This window comes from Tupaia chinensis, unplaced genomic scaffold (assembly GCF_000334495.1).
Source record: "Tupaia chinensis unplaced genomic scaffold, TupChi_1.0 Scaffold000216_1, whole genome shotgun sequence".
NCBI classification, from domain to species: domain Eukaryota; kingdom Metazoa; phylum Chordata; class Mammalia; order Scandentia; family Tupaiidae; genus Tupaia; species Tupaia belangeri.
Window position 1 is genome coordinate 1,066,568 of NW_006159691.1, and position 12,422 is coordinate 1,078,989.

The window sequence follows — 12,422 nt, forward strand, 5'->3', positions numbered from 1 at the left end:
TAAACGCTTGTAGAACGAGTAACGCGTGCGCAAAGGAATCTGGACGAATCCTGATGATGAGAAGCTGAGAGTCATGTGACTTGCTCAGGCCTGGCAGCTCTAAGCACTAGAGCCAGGGTTTGGGACCAGAAAGGGGTTCTTTCACCTGCTAGCAATGAACCTTCTAGCAATGACCTCCCCAAGGGCCTTACACCTCCTCCTCAGCCCAGCCCCACCTTAGGCACTGTTGGGGCTTGCTCAGTCACCCCCACCCCTGGTCCTCAGGACCTCCCTGTGGCAATGGGGCAGCTCTGATGCCTGCTGGCCCCCTCCTTCCACCTGAGCCAGTTTTCGCGTCTAGTCCCTGCTTACCTTTCAGGACTCAGCTAGGAGGCCTCTTCCTCCAGGAGGCCTTTCCTGGCTCTCCCCCTTAAATCAAGGTTCCCAGACACCCCCACTCATGGCACCCTGTGATTTTGTTTACTGAGCTTGTACAATTGTAATTACACGCTCACACGAGTGTGCACGGTTCTGGTTGTGTGCTCCAGTCACGAAGGTGGGACCGAGACTGTTCCGTTCCGGGCCACCTCCCCCGTGTCCAGCCCCAGGCCTGGCACCCAGCAGTATGTGGAGGAATGAACCAGGTGGGTCTGGGAGCTTGGCGCCCCAAAGTAGCAGCTTTCAGAACACCCACATGGGACCAGCCTCCTCCATCCTCTCTCTCCAGGGCCCTGCTTCCTCCGAGCCTCTCCTCGTCCTGTGGGTGTTGGGCTACAGCCCCACATGGAACATTCCCGCCTCCTTGCCTTTGCCTGTGCTGCTCCCCACCAGTGGTGCCTTGCACATCTTCATGTGCCAGGTGTGCCCCTTGGACCTGTGCAAACCTGACTAGCCACTTCATCTCTCTGGGCTTCCTCAGTTCAGTCTCGAGGGCCCCTAAATGTGGCAGTGCTGAATTCAGAGCACCCCCCCCCCAGCTGCCCCATGGGGTTCAACAGGACTGAGAGACGGAAGGGGGGGGACCAGCTTTTTGCCCCGCCCGACACCTCCTCCTCAGCCCAGCCCCACCTTAGGCACTGTTGGGGCTTGCTCAGTCACCCCCACCCCTGGTCCTCAGGACCTCCCTGTGGCAATGGGGCAGCTCTGATGCCTGCTGGCCCCCTCCTTCCACCTGAGCCAGTTTTCGCGTCTAGTCCCTGCTTACCTTTCAGGACTCAGCTAGGAGGCCTCTTCCTCCAGGAGGCCTTTCCTGGCTCTCCCCCTTAAATCAAGGTTCCCAGACACCCCCACTCATGGCACCCTGTGATTTTGTTTACTGAGCTTGTACAATTGTAATTACACGCTCACACGAGTGTGCACGGTTCTGGTTGTGTGCTCCAGTCACGAAGGTGGGACCGAGACTGTTCCGTTCCGGGCCACCTCCCCCGTGTCCAGCCCCAGGCCTGGCACCCAGCAGTATGTGGAGGAATGAACCAGGTGGGTCTGGGAGCTTGGCGCCCCAAAGTAGCAGCTTTCAGAACACCCACATGGGACCAGCCTCCTCCATCCTCTCTCTCCAGGGCCCTGCTTCCTCCGAGCCTCTCCTCGTCCTGTGGGTGTTGGGCTACAGCCCCACATGGAACATTCCCGCCTCCTTGCCTTTGCCTGTGCTGCTCCCCACCAGTGGTGCCTTGCACATCTTCATGTGCCAGGTGTGCCCCTTGGACCTGTGCAACCCTGTTTAGCCACTTCATCTCTCTGGGCTTCCTCAGTTCAGTCTCGAGGGCCCCTAAATGTGGCAGTGCTGAATTCAGAGCACCCCCCCAGCTGCCCCATGGGGTTCAACAGGACTGAGAGACGGAAGTGGGGAGACCAGCTTCTGCACCTGCCCGGGCCATGATAGGAAGAGCCTGCTCTAGAAGGGGGCAGTGGAGATGGGCGGGATGCAAGGGCAGGGTCTGCAGAGCCTGGGGGCAGGCGCAGGGTGGGCTCCGCAGGGCTCAGAGGTTTCTAGCAGCTGGTGGGACCTCATGTGAGAGGAAAACAGGAGAAGCAAGGTGACCCACTCCTTCCTCTTAACGCTGAACACTCTACATTCTGAATTGGCACGTGTGCTAATTAAAACCATCTTTCCAAAGAATTTATTATAGGCTATTCCGAGCTAATTATAAATTCTCTGTAGCTGATCCCAAGCAGTTTGCTAATGCAGTGTTGAAATCTCTTTGGCCACCCTCGTTTAAATTATTCATCAGGCCCTGCAACAGTTGTGAACTGTAATTTAAACAGTCAGCTCATGAATATTCAATTAACACAACAAACACTGGCATGTTTTACTGCTTTGCTGCTCAATATTTTGTATCCTCACGCGTGTTTACATGTTTTTATGAACTCTCGAGAACAGCGTTGCTGGTTGAAGTCCCTGCTTAAGCAGAGATTGAAATACCCAGGGCGGGGAGGGCAGGAGGCAGCCAAGGTTCATTCTCAGAAGAGTCGTGGGTGGTCAGACTGCAGGGGTCCAGAGACTGGGCTCAGTGATTTCACTCCACAGGAGAGGGAGGGAGGCCCAGAGAAGGTAAAGACTGGCCCTGAGGTCACACAGGCGACCCGAGGCACAGACAGGACTTGGAGTTCTTTAGTAGTTCCCGCTGCCTTATTCTGGCAAAGGAGTTTGGGGAGCCATGGCATCTAAGATGATGTCAGAAAGGCAGAGGGGTCCGGAATTCCCTGCTCTTGGTCTCTGCATGCAATGGCCAGATGCAGGTCAGGTCCAGCTGCTTCAGGCAACAGGCTATCTTGGACTTCAGGCTGGCTCTACCTCAAAAGTCAGGGTTCTCAGGCCAGCCAGGTGATGTGGTGGTGAAGGGGCTGGATTCCTCATGACCAACTGTGTGGTTCGAGTCCCCGACCCAGAGGCTTGGTAAACACACTGGGTGCATGTGTGTACATGTTCAAAATCCCGAGAGAAGAGTGGAGAAGAAGGTACTGCAGCGTGGCCATCCCCCTTAGGGGGTGCTTTCTTACTTTCTTCCTCTCTCTCTCTCTCTCTCTCTCTCTCTCTGTCTCCAGTGAGCACACATGCCCTATAGCAAATTTAAAAATGAAATAAAATCAGGGCTCTCACCCTCCATGGGAGGCCAGGGAACATGTGCCCCCTCCCCTGTGCACTTAGGGCCTCTGTGAGTTGTAAACTGTTTGAAGGCTCCACAAATGGTTCCTCGCTGAGCTGACATCTCTCCTCTAGGACTGGCACCATGAAGGTTCCTTTTTCACAGACAAGGAAACAGGCTGAGACGGCTCAGAAGCCTGTCCTGGGTATGGCTAGGGCTTGAACTGAGGTCCCTCCTTTCCTGATAGCAACCAATCGCTCCTCCACTGAGGATACAGGGTCTGTCTTGGGAATTCGGAAATCACAGGGCCAGTCCCATATGGCAGCAGGTGGGTGCCATGCAGAGGGGTGGAGTGGGGCTCTAGCTCATTCTTCCCAGGATCTAGAAACGCAGACGGAGGCAAAGAATAATGTTTTCCAATCATCAGATCCGTTAAAAATTTCTTTAAAAGCCCACAAAATTCAGTGCCTTCATGGGCAGGGGAACGCTGGCATCTTGGGCACCACTAGGAGGGTGTACTTGACGTGCCCATCTGCCGGGCAGTGACAGCAGGCAAGCAGACCTGGTTTGAACACGTCTCCAAAATTTTCTGCACAGAACCAGCTCTGTGGTGCAGCGAAAATGCACTGCTGAAGAGAAGCTGGATCCCACGTGGTGAGCACAGTTCGAATCCCTGGCCGGTCAGCCTGGCCACATGTTGGGAACACATGCAAGTGTCCGAGATCCAGGAGGCTGGAGGACTGGAGCTAGGGGAGCATGGGGTGACCAGACTCTGTGGAAGGTGCTCATCTCTCTCACACCCATGTGTGATCACACGCTCTACCATGATTAAAGGTTTTTTTTAAAAGTAATGGCATAGTTCTTTAACCTCAGCCCTCCTGTTCATACAATGGGGGTAATAACAGGGCCTATTTGTAAAGTTTCCAGAGAATTAAATAATGCATAAGGAAGCACTTATGTAAACAGTGAGCCCTCACTATGCTAGAGCTGTCACGATCATCCTCATCAATCATCCGAATCAAACTTACTTGCAAAATGGTTCAAAATGTGCATGTCTTCTAGCCCACCACTCATTCAAACTTACTTTAAAAAGGTATTGAGCACCTACTATGTATCGGGCACTGATCTAGTTTCTGCAGATACAACAGAGAACCAAACGGATCAAGTTCCTGCTCTCAGGGCGTCTGTGTCCCAACGTGGGAGACTGAAGCTACACAAGATATAAATAAATGTATTGTTTTAAACAGTGGCAGGGTCCACAGAGGAAAATGCAGGAGGGAAGGTGGGTAGGGTAGGAAGTGTTGGATGGGAGATGGAATGCAATTTAGAAAGGGTGGCCAGAAAAGTCCTCCTGGGAAAAGAGACAACTGCATCTAAGAGCCAAAACAGGCCTAAGTAAATGCTACGCAGAGATCTAGAGGAAGACCGTTCCAGACAGAGGGAGCAGAAACACAACAAGCCCAAGTCAGGCACGTGTCTGGAACAGCACTGTGAGGAAGCCAGCGAGGCTGGAGCCCCCCAGAGGAGATGCGGGTGCACATCTCAGGATGCTGGCTTTTGAGGGAGGTGTGAAGCCAATCAATGGCTCTGAACCAGGTCCTCACCTAGAGCTCCCTCACTGAGGGAAAGGGGAGTCAAGGATGACCCTTGAAGTTTGGTGACTAGAGCAACTGGGAGAACAAAACTGCCAAGTACTGACCTTTGCGGGGGGTGGGGCAGAGGAGGGGCAGGTGAGGGGGATGTGCCAGAACCTCGATTTGGGTGGGCTTCCGTTTGAGATGCCTGTTAGACATCCACAGAGATAATCGAGGCTGGAGATGAAAAATCTGGAAGTCACAGGGCCAGCCCCATGTGGCAGCAGTAGAGTGCTGTGCAGAGAAGGCCAGATGCTACACGGCTGACCCAGGTTTGAGTCCTGGCCCCGGCAGTTTACACACGGCCCTGAATTTGATAGAGGGCTGGAGGAGAAAGCATGGACGTGAGACACGGCCCTGTTGAGAGGTGCTTTCTCTCTCCTTTTTCTCATGCATACACCTGAGCCCTGTGGCATAATAAAAAAAGAAAAAAATTGTAGTTGTCAGCATGTAGAGGATATTTACAGCCATACAACTACGTATAATCACTGAGTGACTAAGCCCAGACACAAAAGAAGAGAAGTCCAAGGACCGAGCCTTGGGGCCCTTCAGTGCTGAGAGGTGAACCCACAGACGAATACGGGGAAGCAGGAAGAACCAGAGACCCTGTATCTCAGATGCCAACTGAAGAAAGTGTTGGGCAAGGATGAGAAAGCAATAAATTGTGTCAATGGCTGTTGGTGGGTCAAAGAAGACCACAGAATGTCACAATGTGGATGTCATAAAACGATGATGATGGGGCCAGCAGGTGGTCTAGTGGTTAAGGTGCTGGATTTCCATGTGGTCAACTGCAGTTTGAGTCCCAGACCCAGCGGCTTGAAACGTACACTGGGCATGTGTGAGTGCATGCCCAAAATCCCAAGAGGAGAATGGAGAAGGGACTGTGATGTGAACATCCCCCTAGGGGGTGATTTCTTGCTTTCTATCTCTCTGTCTCTCTGGTGAGCATGCATACTCTATAGCAAAAATTGCTCTCTCTAAAACAATTATGATGAGGGCACTTTGGGCTTGGAATGAAAGCCAAGAGAGGTGAGGAGGACAGAATTAGAGAAAAGCGAAGATAGCTGTTTCAAGGAGTTCTGACGTGCCAAAGGAGGTAAGTATACAAATATGAAAAGATAAATCCCAAGCAGTGCTTACTTTCAGATTATTTTTGTAACACTAGGTTTCTCAGCCTTGGCACTAAATGATATTTTGGGCCAGATAATTTTTTGCTGGGGGCTGCCTTGTGTGCTGTAGTATGCTTAGGAGCAGCCCTCGGTCTTGAATAACTCCAGCTATGACCATCAAAAATGTCTCCAGGCATTGCTAAATGGCCCCTGACTCTCGGGGAGACAAAAGTGACCCCAGTAAGAACCACTGGTGTAGCTGAAGCTCTTGGGGACCTGCCCAGGTCTCCTTCACTGAGCCAGTGTCCTTATCTCCCAGCTGCTGGGACTATCCCCCAGCTGTTGGCAAAGTCTCATGGCTACCCACTTCTCCAAAGAATCTCCCTTGGCCAATGAGTGCCGCTGCCCCCAGCAGGTTACTCAATCCCCTAATGACCAATGACCTGCTGACACGAGGGTATAAAAGGCCAACCCCTTCATCAGAAAGTGAGATCAACTATGGGTATAATTCATGCTCCACAGCTCCCTGCAGGTCAGGCTGAGAGAGAATCTCTATAGGACTCCTCATAGTCCTTCTCCAAGACTCCACCCTCACAAAGTCATTTTTACAACTTCCAAGGAACACACCCCAAGAGAGTTCATGGTGGATAAAAGCCAGAAAACCAGCCTAAGTGTCCATCCACAGAAGGTCAAGTTCATGATGAAACAGTCCTACAATGGAATGCTATGGAGCCACTAAAAAGGATACAACCTGTAATTACACACACGGGGACAAGTATGTCCATTACATTCTGCTGCCGGACAGGGGAGGTCAGAGAAGAGCTCCAACAGGACAGATCAGAAACTACAGGAAAAAGCACCACAGTTTGACCCCACTTACTGAGCTATGTGTACATAATGCATAAAGATATGGTTGAAAGGTATTTAGTTAATGGTTACCTTAATAATGGTTATTTGTGAGTGGTGTAAGTGTCAATGACTTTTATTTCTTCCTTGTATTTACTTGTGTTTAACTTTTTTAAAATAATGACTATATATCATTAATTTTTTTTTCCAATTTGCCAGAGAGTCTGTGTACTCACTGGGGATGGGGGGAGAGGGATAGGGCACCTCCTGTCCCCAAATGGGGCACAGTCACTCTGCAATCTCTTCGCCATTTCTTTATCCTGTGAGGATTTTGGACACTCATGCACACATGTCTGGCATGTGTTTCAAGCCACTAGGCCCGAATCTGAACTGCAGTGGGCCATGGGGCATCTAGCCACTTAACCCCTAGGCTACAGGGCTGGCCCTGAACATGTGCCATTTTAATAAAATCTACAAAGCTCTACTTTGGGGAAAAAAAGAAGTTAAAGACGTAAGAACACTTCATTTCAAAATTTATATGTTACAGCCAAAGCTATTCTCAGAGAAACATGTAGAGTCATAAACTTTTATTATTAAACAATAAACAATAAAAGTAAATGAACTAAAGAATCAAAAATGAAAAATTTAAACATCTATGGGAAGAAAGAGGATGGAATTAATAAACATAAGAAGGGAAATGAATAAATTAAGAAGAAGAAAAGTAATAGAATTGAAACATAACTTTGATAGTTAGCTCTCTGAATAAAATGAATAAAACAAAGTAGAGACACCAATAACACAGATAAAGCTCTGGCAAAAATGAGCACGAGAAAAGGGGAGAGAAATCACAAATATGAACCTTAGGAATATGAATGGAGTATAATTATAGGTACAAAAGCTATAAAAATGATAAAATATATACAATGCAATGGCAATAAAGATCTCAGTGTAATAAACCGTTCACTTATAAAGACGGCACAACGTCAATCTAGAAGTGTAAGAAAGTGATCTTATAAAGAGAAAGCTGCAGACACATTTCATGGTAAAAAGTGTCAAAGAAAAATCCCAAGTAAAGCAGTAAATTAAACCCAGCCTGATATCAAAGTATACATGTATGTGTGTGTAGGTTTACGTATGCACGTGTACACACACACCATGACCAAGTGGACTACAGTTGTGTGTCTAAGACATGCGTTGCTAGGAGATGCTATCATTGTGTAATGAACATGACATGGAGTACTTACACGGGCCTAGGTGAGGTAGGCTACTACATACCTTAGCTAAACAGTGTCACATGGCCCATGGCTGTATTGATATCGGAGAATGTATTAATACAATTCACCACCTCAATATGTCAAGGAAGAAAAACGATATAAACACTCAATACATACGTCATAGGCATTTTATCAAACTCAACAAAAACTGAGTTGGCTGAACAATGCAGAATGGTTTCTAAAATAGGGGGAAGAACACTGACTTCATGCCCTGTGTGAATCACATTTTCACAAATTTGGGGGAGACGGGAAAGGTTACTGCTTACTGATACCACCACTGGCAAATGAACGTTTGACCCAGCGCCATGAAGGAAAGGAAAGGAATGACAAACATATACAAGCAGCTTCTTTGTGGGTGTGAGAGCATTTCTAGAAACCTCCCAAACCCTAATTAAGGTAAACTTTTACCAAGTGCAGATTTGAGAAAACCAGATAAAAATAAACATCAGATCATATGAAGATCTCGTGAAGTCCTACCACGTCTGCGAAGTTCCTAGGGGACAGCAAAAGGAAGATGCAGACTTTGCATCTTGTTTCCCTTTCCACAGTAAAGGAAGCACAGGGCCCTGTAGGCCTCTTAGGGCTCTGGGGGCCACACATTCCACACCTAGAACTACGCTTCCAGGAAACACAGAAAGCTGCTCATTTTGAGTGGGCCCAGGACAGGAAAGGGTACTATGGAAGTCCAGGCTTCAGTGCAAACAGATTATCTACCAGCCAGCCACCTGTTACGGCAGGGCCTGTGGCGCGGGACATGGCACTGATGGGAAAATGCCACTTGCAGCTTTTAACAGTCACAATGCTGGCTTGGGCTTCCACTCAGAGCCATTATGCATACAACATGTAATTAGACTCCTGCAGAGAAACAGCTGCCGAGTGTTACTGGGCTGTGGTCGAGATGGGATGCTTGGCCATGGAGCACCAAGCGGCCATGTGTCTGGAACTGCCTCAAACTACCTAGTAGGAGCCAGGTTCTGCTGGGTGAGCCAAGCCATAGTATCAGACAGGCCCAGCAGGGTTCATCATAAGAAGGAAATGGCGTATCTGGGGTCGAGCGTAAGCAGACCCAGGGGCCTGAATATACTGGATGGGAAGATGGCCCAGACCCTCAGGTCATATACCACAACTGCACCAGCACCCTCCCTCAGCTCACACCTATGGCTGTAACAGGAAGGGGGAGACCCTGCAAAATGGGCTGAAAGGAGAAGAGAGGCCCGAGTATGACTTACAGATGAGTCAGGCCCACACGTGGGCACACGCCAGGAGTGGCCAATGGCTCTAGGACAGGGGGTGAGGGGGGAAACCTTCCTGGCATGAGCTTTGAGCACTGCGTCTAATCAATTCATAGGCATTGGCCAGTGCCTGGTTCTCTGGCCTGGCAGGAAAAGAACTGTGGACCTGGAGACAAACTTACCTGAGGTTGAGGCACACGGACAGAGATACAGGACCAGGCATGGAGTCTGAGTTTTGCATCATGCATTTTGCCAATTAGAAAGCATTCGTGACAGGGGCCAGATAGTGGCATAGCAGGAAAAAACAAAATGTTCTCCAAGGCTGGCCCACACAGAAGTATTCTGGATTCATATCTGGAGACCTCCCTGACTGTGTCAGCCAAGTGCAAGCCGCCAATCCAGGGCTGGCTGGGGCTGGGATAGATTCTGGTGTCAAGGCCCTGTTGGGGGTGATCCCTCTCTGTCTTTTTCCCTCATAAAAGAAATAAAATTTAAAAAGAAGGAAGGAAGGAAGGAAGGAAGGAAGGAAGGAAGGAAGGAAGGAAGGAAGGAAGGAAGAAAGAAAGAAAGAAAGAAAGAAAGAAAGAAAGAAAGAAAGAAAGAAAGAAAGAAAGAAAGAAAGAAAGGATTAACCATAGAAGACGCACTGAACAAGCAAGTAGACAAAATATCTCAGGCCAACGTGGCAAAGATGGAGACCATGTATGGGCTCAGTGACATGAATCATCACCGAACAAGCCGGTGGCGCGGGACATGGCACTGATGGGAAAATGCCACTTGCAGCTTTTAACAGTCACAATGCTGGCTTGGGCTTCCACTCAGAGCCATTATGCATACAACATGTAATTAGACTCCTGCAGAGAAACAGCTGCCGAGTGTTACTGGGCTGTGGTCGAGATGGGATGCTTGGCCATGGAGCACCAAGCGGCCATGTGTCTGGAACTGCCTCAAACTACCTAGTAGGAGCCAGGTTCTGCTGGGTGAGCCAAGCCATAGTATCAGACAGGCCCAGCAGGGTTCATCATAAGAAGGAAATGGCGTATCTGGGGTCGAGCGTAAGCAGACCCAGGGGCCTGAATATACTGGATGGGAAGATGGCCCAGACCCTCAGGTCATATACCACAACTGCACCAGCACCCTCCCTCAGCTCACACCTATGGCTGTAACAGGAAGGGGGAGACCCTGCAAAATGGGCTGAAAGGAGAAGAGAGGCCCGAGTATGACTTACAGATGAGTCAGGCCCACACGTGGGCACACGCCAGGAGTGGCCAATGGCTCTAGGACAGGGGGTGAGGGGGGAAACCTTCCTGGCATGAGCTTTGAGCACTGCGTCTAATCAATTCATAGGCATTGGCCAGTGCCTGGTTCTCTGGCCTGGCAGGAAAAGAACTGTGGACCTGGAGACAAACTTACCTGAGGTTGAGGCACACGGACAGAGATACAGGACCAGGCATGGAGTCTGAGTTTTGCATCATGCATTTTGCCAATTAGAAAGCATTCGTGACAGGGGCCAGATAGTGGCATAGCAGGAAAAAACAAAATGTTCTCCAAGGCTGGCCCACACAGAAGTATTCTGGATTCATATCTGGAGACCTCCCTGACTGTGTCAGCCAAGTGCAAGCCGCCAATCCAGGGCTGGCTGGGGCTGGGATAGATTCTGGTGTCAAGGCCCTGTTGGGGGTGATCCCTCTCTGTCTTTTTCCCTCATAAAAGAAATAAAATTTAAAAAGAAGGAAGGAAGGAAGGAAGGAAGGAAGGAAGGAAGGAAGGAAGGAAGGAAGGAAGGAAGAAAGAAAGAAAGAAAGAAAGAAAGAAAGAAAGAAAGAAAGAAAGAAAGAAAGAAAGAAAGAAAGAAAGGATTAACCATAGAAGACGCACTGAACAAGCAAGTAGACAAAATATCTCAGGCCAACGTGGCAAAGATGGAGACCATGTATGGGCTCAGTGACATGAATCATCACCGAACAAGGCCCATCTAGCTGTTGTTGCCTCTGAATGTCCAGCTGTCAGCAACCGAGATTAATCCTGAGCCCACCATGCAGCATTCCTTAGGAGACCAACCAGCCACTCAATGGCAAGTTGACTCCACAGGACTCCTGCCATGGAGAGGCCACGCAGGAGAGATGCTCCCCCTGTGTATGAGGTTGCCTCTGTTGTCTTCAGCCCCTAAGCCAGCAACTCCCTCTGGAGGTGACAGGTCTGGTCATACCACATATCACACCATCCAGGAGCCACCAGCCTCAGAGAATGTTGGAATGGCCTTCTAGAAGTGTAGACGAAGCCTCAGCTTGGAGACAACACTGAAAATGGGGTGCTGTCCCTCAGGAAGAGATACATGCATTAAATCGGAGTCCACAGTACGGTGCTCTGAAGAACACGTGGATCCAAAACCAGAGTGGAAACAGGGTGGCCCTAGTCACCATCACCCCCAAGAACCCAGTAGGGAGCTTATGCTTTATGACCTGTCAGCTCTTCTGGGTCAGAGGACCTTATCCCTAAGAGGAGGACACTCTTGCCACAGGCTACGAGGGTCCTATTGAACCATAAAGTATGGCCGTTGCCAGGGTCCTTCGGACTCCCTGTGTCTAGGGGCCAGCAGGTGAGGAGTCTTCATCATGGCAGGGGAATTGGTCCCATCAACAGGAAGAGGTAGGGCTGTTCAGTGGAGGCAGGGGGACTCACGTGTGCCCTGGGTGATCCACTGGGTGCCTCTGAGTATTCCTGTCCCCATTGCAATTGTCATGGGTTTGTGCACAAGCCTAACCTTAGCCACACATGACAGCCAAAGACTCAGACCTCCCAGGAGCAGGTAGGACAGGTAGGCTGCCAGAGGCGACAACTGAGCGACAGGTGATACGGTGAGGAAGTGGGGAGAGGATGAGTGCCAGTGTGACCCCAAGACCGAAGGCAGAAATGAGGGCTGTCATCTCTTCTACTAAATTTTCTCTCAGAAACAGGGCCCTGCCTGCATGCAGAAGCAGAGCTGCATGGCTCAGGAATGGACAGTGGGGGCCTCACAAATGCTCTGCTCAGATCTCCTGCACTGGGGATAACAACTCTGAGAGTGTGCCCGTGGCTCACCCGGCCCTGTGAACACATGCTCACCAAGGCCACGCTGCTGCAGGCCATGCCCAGCCAGTGCCCGAGAGTCTGGGGGACGAGGCAGACAGATCTCTTATGGTGAGATGTGTGGCTTCTCCAATGAGCAACTTAGGTTTGGGGACTCCTGACTGGCCTGGCTCAGCCTTCTTAAACCACGCTA

The 12,422-nt window shown here is 50.0% G+C and overlaps 1 protein-coding gene across 5 annotated transcripts in view; it reads right to left on the reverse strand.

Moving 5' to 3' along the window:
• Window positions 1-12,422, reverse strand: part of TOX2 (TOX high mobility group box family member 2) — a 233,546-nt gene that overhangs the window by 21,401 nt on the left and 199,723 nt on the right. The window lies entirely within an intron of this gene.